This window comes from Oryctolagus cuniculus, chromosome 18 (assembly GCF_964237555.1).
Source record: "Oryctolagus cuniculus chromosome 18, mOryCun1.1, whole genome shotgun sequence".
NCBI lineage: Eukaryota > Metazoa > Chordata > Mammalia > Lagomorpha > Leporidae > Oryctolagus > Oryctolagus cuniculus.
In genome coordinates this window covers 38632950-38643622 of record NC_091449.1, presented here as the reverse complement: position 1 = coordinate 38643622, position 10673 = coordinate 38632950, and positions in this window count along the sequence as shown.

Below are 10673 nucleotides of genomic sequence, written 5' to 3'. Positions count from 1 at the left end.
GCATTGCGTACCAGGGACTCGCACGTTCTCGGGAACTGGGTACCCACGAGGATCCTGGAACCAAGCCCTCACAGATACCGAGGGACAACTGTACACACACACACACACACATGCCTTTTCTAAAGCTGTGTCATTCATTCTTTCTGCAGGGTTGCCAAACACCCAGAAATGAACACTTTCTATGTGACTCTGATAGCTAGCCTATTGTAGTCTCTGTCATCAAGTAACGATCTTTCCCATATCAAAGCACTTTCAATGGCAGTAAAAAATACTCAATTTCTTCCTCTTCCTTCAAGTTTTCTTTCAATTTTAGGGTTCTCTGCTACCATTTATTTTTAATTAACTAATTAATTTGAAAGGCAGGAAGAGAGAAGAGAGAGCGAATCTTCCATCTGCTGATTCACTCCCCAAGAGTCTGCAACAGCCGGGGCTGGGCCAGGCTGAAATGAGGAGCCAGGAACTGCATCCTTGGGTCAAGAACCCAACCATTTGAGCTGCTGTCTCCCAGGGTGTGCAGTAGCAGGGGCTGGAATCAGAAGCAGAGGCAGGACTTGAACACAGGCTCTCCCATGTGAGATGCTGGCATCCCCAGGCACGTCTTAACCCTACAGCGAGCGACAGCCCCATCTCTGTAGATACTCACGGTCTCTGCCCCAAACCCGTTCAGGGCTGTGCTGCATTCAGAGCACGGTCCTAAGTCCTCAGGGCAGGCGGCCAGCCGCTCGCTGGCAGTTCCTTCCACTGTCCTGGGCCTCTCTTGGCTCAGGTTCCAGATGACCTTGCCCCAGATTCCCAGCCCTGTCCCACCTGGGTGCTTGCCCTCCCTCTGCAGGGACCACCTTGGCCCCCGGCCCCTCCCTCCCTTGAACTACTCCTTTAGCCCCTTTGAGGTTTCTTTGCAGCACTTCGGGTCACTGGACACAGCACATGTTTGGGGTTTCCATGTTTGTTGTCTGTCTTGGATCCCCACTGGAGCTGGGGTTGGGTTATAGTCCCACTGCCTGGAAAAGTCGCCTTGCTGAATGAATGAATGAATGATGAGTGTGTAGGCCCCCAGATAACCTTTAGACCACGTCTGAAATGAGACAGGGTGCGATTTCTGAAGCCATCACAGTGCAGGAACAAAGGGGACTCGTTTCAATTAGGACTGGGGAGGGAACATAGGAGTTGCTAACTAAGGACAAACATTGAGGCCTGGGCAGATCTGGGGCCCACCTGATTCCCATAACAGCTTCATGGACGTCAGCACACACTTCAAAAAGTTCATGGAAAATACAATTAAATGGTACCTTTATCTCAATGCCAAAACTGAAATCCATGCGTACAAGGAATCTTCGAGAAGTTCATGAAAAACGCATATTATGAAAACAGTTCTGCATGGATTTGAAAATTTTTGCACCAAAATAAGCTTAACTTCTAATTTCTTTTTCCACAAACTTTTGAAGTCCCTATATATATATATATATATATATATATATATATATATACACACACACAGGAAACTTCGTCCCACTTTATTGAATGTGCACACTTTTCTATGTGCGGATTATTGCATGCCAATTATGCATCCATCAGATTGTTTTTAAAAAATAAACAAGAAGGGTGCTGGCCTTGTGGCACAGTGGGTTAAGCTCCCACCTGCACCACTGGCATCCATATGAGCACGTTGAGTCCTGGCTGCTCTGCTTCTGCTCCAGCTCCCTGCTAACGCACCTGGGGAAGCAGCAGATGGTGGCCCACCTGCTTGGATCCCTGCATCCACGTGGGAGACCCTGGTGGAATTCCAGGATCCTGGCTTTGGCTTGGCCCAACCCTGGCCATTTGGTGAGTGAACCAGTGAATGGAAGGTCTCTCTCTGTCTTTCTGTCTCTCTCAGCCTTTCCAATAAAGAAATAAATCTCAAAAAAGAAAGAAAGAATACAAATGATTTGAAGAGAAAGCAAAAACTCAACAGAAACCATCTCATCCTTGAATTTGCACCTTCTGTTCACCTTATCTTCCCCCCAGCAGAGTTGTTTATAAAATTCTGTTCAGCGAGGTTTCCAGCTACTTTAGGTGTTTCTAAAAGCATTTATGTATTTGTATTTATTTATTTTCATTTGAGAGTCAAGGAGACAGAGAGCCAGAGACAGGCACGGAGAGATATCTTCTAAACTGCTGGTCCACTCTCGACAACCAGGACTGCACAAGGCTGAGGTCGGAAGCCAGGAACTTAGTTCAGGTGTCCTGTGTGGGTGGCAGGGACCCCACCACTTGAGCTGTCACCCACTGCCTCCTGGGGTGTGTAACAGAAGGAAGCTGGAATCAGGAATGGAGCCGGAACTCAAACCCAGGCGCTCTGGTTTGGGATGTGGGCCCCCAAACGGCGTCTGAACCTCTAAGCCAATCTCTGGCCCCTATGTAATCGAGGTTCCACGGAGCATCCTGTGTGGTGTGTTGATCAAGCACCTCTCTGCTTTGTGCCATGCAGGGCTGGGAGGGAGAAGGCGGATCAAGACGAGGCTTGTGCCTTCCAGGGGCTGACAAGTCCAGCGGGGACCGAGACAGACGCACAGGCACTTAGATAAACCCAGGCCAGAAGGGAGGGCCAGTGAAGTGGAGCTGCCAGCTTTGTGTTTGGGGCCAGAGCGTCCACCACATTCACTCTTACTTGATCCAGTCTACCGCCGCCACGAACACTAATCTAGTCATTTCTAGGCGCTTGCCCTCACTGATATCAAAGGGCCATTTCTCCACTGCCAAAAATTAGTGATAAAAGACAACAAGTCTTTGGGTTTAGAAGCAGTTGTTGTTGCTGATGTGTGAGAAGGGCGTGGGCTCTTCCCGGGTGGGTGGGGGACCCAGCCCCTCCCTCAGCCTCCACCCCCGGCCCCCTCCTCCAGCACAGCATCGTGGCATATGCAAATTGCAATGTCACGTGGGGTCTGTCTCTATTGGCTTTGCCGTTTAATGTGTGACATCTGGGAGGGAGTATGTGCTGAAGCTTTTTAAACAAGACGAACACACGCGTTCCAGGTTTGTGAGGATAATCACGAGAAACGGCTGGCACTTCCCATGCTACAGAGCCAAGGTGCCCGAGGCCACCCACAGAAGGCTCTCAGCAGGGGTCTTGTGCGGGCTGTTTTGCCTCTGCACAGCCCCTAGATTGCAAAGCCTGCTGGACATGGTGGCAGGCCAGTGTTTTCCAACCCTATTTGCTGTTGTACAGCCCTGATGCTTAGCATCCCATTGGTCACACTAGTCCCAGGTCATTGCATATAATCACCCCCTGTGAGATTTTAGGGTGAATATTGACAGTAACTGTGGACAGAGTGGAAAAGAGGGATTTTGTCCTTTATTGCAGCTCATTCACAATGCTGGCATGTTGAAGTTCAGGTGTCACAAATGGAGATGCCCACGCGGCTGTCAAGTCATGGGAGTAGGCACTGTGGGTCCCTGTGTTTGTAGATAGTAGTACCCCCCTCCTTTGATTTTGCTTTCTGCAGTTTCAGTTATTTGCAATCAACTGCAGATTGAAAATATCAGATGGGGCTGGTGTTGTGGCATAGCGGGTAAGGCTACTGCGTGAGACCCCCACATCCCGTGTGGACATCGGTTTGAGTCCTGGCTGCTCCACTTCCAATCCAGCTCCCTGCTGGTGTGCTGGGAAGGCAACAGAGGATGGCGCAAGTGCTTGGGCCCCTGCACCCATGTGGGAGACCTGAAGGAAGCAATTAGCTCCTGGCCTCGCCCTGACTCAGTCCTGGCTGTTGCAGCCATTTGGGGAGTGAACCAGTGGATGGAAGATCTGCCCCATCCCTGCCTCCTCTCTGTCTCTCCTTCTCTCTATGTAACTCTGCCTTTCAAATCCCCCCCCTTTTTCTTTCTCCCTCTCTCTCCCTCTCTGTAAAAAGAAAATCCAATGTGAAATTCCAGAAAGAAACAATTTGCAAGTTAAATTGTGTACTATTCCAAGTAGCTTGATGAAACCTCTGCTCTGTCCCACGTGGGATGTGATTCATCCCTTTGTCCAGCGTATCCGTGCTGTATACACTACCCACCCACTGATCACTTAGTTGCTGTTGGTTACCAGATTGACTGTTGTGGCACTGCAGGGCTTGTGTTCAAGTAGTCTTTATTTGACCTAATGGGGGCCCCAAAGCAGAATAGTAGTGAGGCTGGCAATTCGGCTATGGTAGAGCCGTAACTTGCTTCCTTTCAGGGGTAGGAAACACCCAGCCAACGGGTCATATAAGGCCTGCAAAATCAGTTAGTCTGGTCCTGCCAAGACAGAAGCAGGTGGCATTCGAAATTCAATAAGGCTATAGCAGGCTAATTTCTAAGTTGAGAATTTTGTGTGGACTGTGAATGATGGCAAAAATATCCCCATGGCCCTTGGCAGAAAAAAGTTTCCCCACCTGCACAAATGAAAAAGTGAAAGTACAATGAGAGAGACATCACATTCATGCAGCTTTTATTACAGTATATGGTTATAAATGTTCTATTATTAGTTTTCTTAGGATTTATATTTTATTTATTTGAAAGACAGAGTTACAGGGAGGGAGACAGAGAGAAGGATCTGCCATCCACTGGTTCATTCCCCAGATAGATGTAATGGCCAGGACTGGGCCAGCTTGAAGGCAGGAACCAGGAGCCAGCAGCTTCTTCCAGGTCTCCCGCATGAGTTCAGGGGCCCAAGGACGTGGGCCATCTTCCTTTGCTTTCCCAGTTGCATTAGCAGTGAGCTGGATCAGAAGTGGGGCAGCTGGGTCTTGAGCTGGTATCCATGTGGGATGCCAGCATTGCAGGCAGCAGCTTTACCCGCTACGCCACAATGGCAGTCCCTAGGTATTATTTTTAATCTTTTATTTTGTTTCATTCAAAAATCAGGGGCAGGTGTTGTGGCCCAGTGGGTGAATCTGCTGCTTGGGACGAGTGCATCCTGTATCAGAGTGTCTGGCCCCACTCGTGGCTACCCTGCATCTCAGGCTCGCCGGCTCATCCAGTTGCAGTAGAACCTCTTCCAGGGACCTCGGTCCACAGTACATGGAAGCAGAGGGAGCTCCTCCCTGAGCTCTCCCGGAATTCTGACACATAAAACCACGGCGTTCACTAACAACGCGGTTAAGTCACCGAACGCCAGGGAAGGATGTCGTGCGGATGACTGGAATTCTTTCCCCACATGGCACAGCTTGGAGGAAAGCACCATCTTTTTTAGTTTATGACTTACATAAGTACATCAATATGGTAAGATTCGCGGAAGGCAGAAAAACCACAAAAATAAATTGCCTTCTATCTAAAGATTGTCACCAGTAATATTTATTTATTTTTCTTCCTCTCTCTCTCTCTCTTTTTTTTTAATTGGGATCAGACTGCTTACTGCTATGTCACTTGCTTTTCCCCTGGTACATGGTGAATGCTCTCCCGTGTGATGAACCAAGCGTCCTTCAGTGTGGCTTCTAATGACTACAGGGAGAATTTGTGTTAGAGATATGCTATGTTTTATGTTGTCTGAATAGTTTGTTTCCAAATTTGCCACATTGTAAATATTGTTGTCATCAATATCCTTGTCTATAACCACCAGTTCATATCTCTGATTACTTCTTAGATACACATTTACAAATGAAATGGTTAGATATTAAGTTTATGCACATTTCCCTGGCTTTTGAACGTTGGGAAAATGACTGTGGACTAGCAATGTTTGCAATTGACAATTCCAATTAGATACTGACTGCTGTTATTTCTTGAATTCCTCCTTTTTCAGCTGTCATTTTGATGGGATTGCCATGTGCAAACTGCTGACAACTCTACGAAGTAGGCAGAATTGCTTTATTAGGCCTAATTTACATAGCAGGAAACCAGGGCCTAGAGAGGTTAACTTATCTGTCTAGAGTCAACCAGGGCAGATTTGAAGCCAGTCCTGTCTGGCTGTATTCATTTTATTCTTTTTGTTTTTAAGATTTATTTATTTAAATCTTAAAGACAGAGTTGCAGAGACAGAGACAAAGACGGGGGTGGGGATCTTTTATATACTGGTTCTCTCCCCAAATGGCCACAATGACCTGGGCTGGGCCAGGCCAAAGCCAGGAGCCTTGAACTCCATCTGGGTCTCCCACACAGTGGGCAGGGGCCCAGGCGCTTGGGCCACTTCTGCTGCTTTCCCAGGTGCGTTAGCAGGGGCCTGGCCTGGAAGCGGAGCCCCTGACTGGAACTGGTATTTCAGTTTGGGATGCTGGTGTCAGAGGCTGCTGTCTAACCTACTGTACCACAACACCAGCCCCACTCCTAACTCTTGTAGTGTGTTGCTTTTTCATATTAAAAAGTATTATTTTAAAAGTTGTATTTTTCTGATGTCCAGTGAAGCCAAACATCTTCCCATGTATGGACACCACTTGCAAGGCTCTGTGGGTGAGTTAACTTTTCACGCCTTTGACAATGCTTCTGTAGTATGCTTATATTTTTATCGTGTATCTGTAGATGGTCTTTATATACCAATGGCGTCGATCTTTCATCCCTGTTACTTGGTTTGGAGTTTCCTTTTTTTCTCTCGTACGTGCTACTTGTGTGCGTACAAATTTAAAGATTTAAAGAAACGTTCTAGTAAGAGAGAAAGCAGCACTGTTCTCAGAGTTCGTGAAACACCAGACCTGGGGAGACCTTTGAGGTGAGTTAATGTTTACTTAACGTCCAGGTGAGAAAGAAGAGGCTTGAAGATGAGCTGCCTGTCCCGAGGGGAAGCCGTGGTGGGGCAATCCCCTGGGAGAACACTCCCCTGGGCAGCTTCCACACCTTTGCACGCGGGTGCAGAGAAGGAACCTGAGCAAGCCAGCGCATCAGCAGGTCAGAAGCAGACTTTCTGCCCTTGTGGCTTCGCTTCCTTTGTCAAGGGATCAGTTCATTTCATGATTCAGTTAGAACAACTCATAGGTTATCAGGGTCGGACATTCTGCATCACTGGTAGACCGGAGCCTCTTGAAAAGTTAAATACTGGGCCAAGCTTTTAGCCTGATGATGAAAAGGCCTACAGTCCACACTGGAATGCGTGGGTTCAGGTCCTGGTCCCACTTGGACTGCAGCTTCCTGCTAGTGTACACCGTGGAAGGCAGCACGGTGGGGCTCAAGTATCTGGCTCTCTGCCACCCTCGTGGGAGAGGCCTGGATGGTCCCAGCTCCTGGCTTCAGCCTGGCCCAGAAGAACATGTGTGGTTTCCGCTGGGTCAGGTGAGGGCCACTCTGGTCCTGCATGAGGCCCCCCTTCCCTGTCCCAGCTCATCGAGCGTTGATTGTGAATGGGTGATGAATCATCTCCAGTGTTTTCTCTGAATCCATTGAAACAAGCATATGATTTTCCTCTTTTTTTCTGTCAGTGTGATGAATTATACTGCTTTTCAACTTTGTCTTCCAGAGACAAACCCAGCTCTACCATACTGTACCATCCCTTTTAAATACTGCTGGATTAAACGCAGACATTTTCGTAAGAATCTCTGTGCTCAAAGGTATTTGGCCTAGCAGTTAGGACACTGCTTCAAGGGGCCAGTGCAGTGGCATAGTAATATAGTGGCGTAGTAGGTTATGGGCCCTGGTTCGTGTCCTGGCCTCTCCACTTCTGATCCAGCTCTCTGCTATGGCCTGGGAAAGCAGTGGAAGATGGCCCAAGTGCTTGGGCTCCTGCACGTGTGTGGGAGACCTGGAAGAAGCTCCTGGCTCCTGGCTTTGGATTGGCTGAGCTCCTGCCATTACAGCCATTTGGGGAGTGAACCAGCGGATGGAAGACCTCTCTCTCTGTCCTCACCCCCCACCCCGAGTCGTAGCTCTGCTTCTCACATAAGTAAGTCTTTAAAAAAAAAAAAAAAGACACCACTTCAAAAGCTTGCATCACATCCTGGAGCGCTTGGGTTCAAGTCCCGGCTCCACTCCCGAGTCCAGCTTCCTGCCACTGTGCACCTGACAGGCAGCAGATGACGGCTCAAGAAGCTGGGTCCCTGCCACCCGTGCAGGACACCTGGATTGCGTTCCCGGCTTCCAGCTTTGGCCTGGCCTGTGTCTGGCTTTCACAAAGATTTGAGAACGAGAGATCGCTGTCTGTGTGTCCATCTCTGCCTTCCAAGTAGATTTGATAATAATAATGATAGCAAAAATGTTTATTTTATTTTATTTTATTTTTTTGACAGGCAGAGCAGACAGTGAGAGAGAGAGACAGAGAGAAAGGTCTTCCTTTTGCTGTTGGTTCACCTCCAATGGCCGCCACGGCTGGTGCGCTATGGCTGGCGCACCGCGCTGATCTGATGGCAGGAGCCAGGTGCTCATCTTGGTCTCCCATGGGGTGCAGGGCCCAAGCACTTGGGCCATCCTCCACTGCCTTCCCTGGCCACAGCAGAGAGCTGGCTTGGAAGAGGGGCAACCGGGACAGAATCCGGCGCCCCGACTGGGACTAGAACCCGGTGTGCCGGCGCCGCAAGGCGGAGGATTAGCCTACTGAGCTGTGGCACTGGCACAAAAATGTTTAAAAGCAATTTCTGTGTTCATGTTCATCAGGACTATTTTTGCATAATTTTCTGTCTTTGTTTTTAATCTTTGAATGTTTCTGAAAGTCCCTAAGACTAGGGCAATGTTGACCTCATAAAAAGAAATGGGGAATATTCCCTTCTCTTCTACTTTTGGGTAGAGTTTGTGTCACATGGGTGTTATTTCTTCCATAAAAGCTTGGAAGAATTCATCAGTGAAGCCACTTGGGCTTGGACTTTTGGTTTGAGAAGGTTTTAAATTACAAAACTTGATTTCTTTAATAGATACAGTAGCATTTATATATTCTATTTCCTGTTATACAAATTTATTAAGTGGTGTTTCTCAAGGACTTTGCTTATTTCTTGTAAATGGCCAGGTGTTACCACGAAGTAGTAAAGTACCCATTGTTAGCCTCTCACTGTCTGTAAGAACCGTGTTTTTGCTTGCTCTTATTCTCCACGTCAACAGTTTCCATTCTGTTCTTTCCATCTCCCTTCTCTCCTATCCCCAACTTCTCCTCTTCAAAAAGGCTAGCTTGAAATTTATCATTTTTATTGTTCTTTCAAAAAACCAACTTTTGGTTCCATTCACTTTCCTTTTTTGCTTCCATATTTTCTATATCGCTCTTCATTCTGGATTTCCTTTCTTCCTTCTATTTTCTCTGGGACTGTGTTATTTAGGACCCTGGTTTCTTAAGGCATGAGTGTTAGAAGATCTCCTGTCCTAATATGAGCATATAAAGCTGGACTTTTAAAAAAATATTTATTTAGCCGGCACCGCGGCTCACTAGGCTAATCCTCCGCCTTGCGGCGCCGGCACACCGGGTTCTAGTCCCGGTTGGGGCGCCGGATTCTGTCCTGGTTACCCCTCTTCCAGGCCAGCCCTCTGCTGTGGCCAGGGAGTGCGGTGGAGGATGGCCCAGGTGCTTGGGCCCTGCACCCCATGGGAGACCAGGAAAAGCACCTGGCTCCTGGCTCCTGCCATCGGATCAGCGTGGTGCGCCGGCCGCAGCGCGCAGGCCGCGGCGGCCATTGGAGGGTGAACCAACGGCAAAAAGGAAGACCTTTCTCTCTGTCTCTCTCTCTCACTGTCCACTCTGCCTGTCAAAAAGAAAAAAAAATATTTATTTATTTATTTGAAAGTCATAGTTAGAGAGAGGAGACTCAGAGAAAGAGAGAGAGAGAGAGAGAGAGAGAGGGGCAGAGAGAGAGGTCTTCCATCCACTGGTTCATTCCTCAATTGGCCCCAATGGTCAGAGCTGCACCGATCCGAAGCCAGGAGCCAGGAGCTTCTTCCGGGTCTCCCACATGGGTGCAGGGGCCCAGTGACTTGGGCCATCCTCCACTGCTTTCCTAGGCTATAGCAGAGAGCTGGATCAGAAGTGGAGCAGCCGGGTCTCGAACCAGCGCCCATATGGGATGCTGGCACCTCAGGCTAGGGCGTTAACCCACTGCATCATGGCGCCAGCCCCAAAGCTGAGTATTTTCCTGTTAACTCTGCTTTATCTTCAGGCCACTGATTTTCCTAGTTTGTGTGCTTGTTATCATCGGATACAAACTGCTTTCTAATCTTTCTCCTAATGTCTTCCTTGACCCATTGCTTGGTTAGCATGTGCTCTGTATTTCCATGTATTTGGGATTTTCCAGATCTATTTTGTCATTGACTTGTGCCCCACTTCCTGCTTTGTGTCCAGAAAGTTGCTGAAAATAGAAAACTGGGGTAGGTCTCACCTCTGGCAGGTCTGCAATCAGGGATGCAAGGGTTGTCAGAGAAAATACCGCACACACACTTACATGTGAAATAGGCAATTTCAGATACACAATGAAAACTTTTCAGCGTAAATAAATCTCAAAGATCGCGTGAGGTATGCTCATTCTAAAAATGGATTCACTGTTCATCTTAAATTCATAGTGAACTGGGCATCTCGCTCGGATGCCTGAAAACAGTGGATTTAGGTTTTTCTTTTTTTCCGGTCTTCTCGTTGACAGCAGTGGGAGGGAAGGAAGCAGCATGTTCTGTTGCAGGTACGCTGTCCTGACTGCCGCACAGGTGTCAGACCTTCCTCTAAAGGCAGGTGGCGAGTTTTGCTTAATGGAAGCTTGTCGGACTGAGTTTCGTAGCTTCAAGTTACATTTGGTCACCTGGAACCTTCTGTCTTTCTGTACCATAGCACAGGAAAAGATACAAAT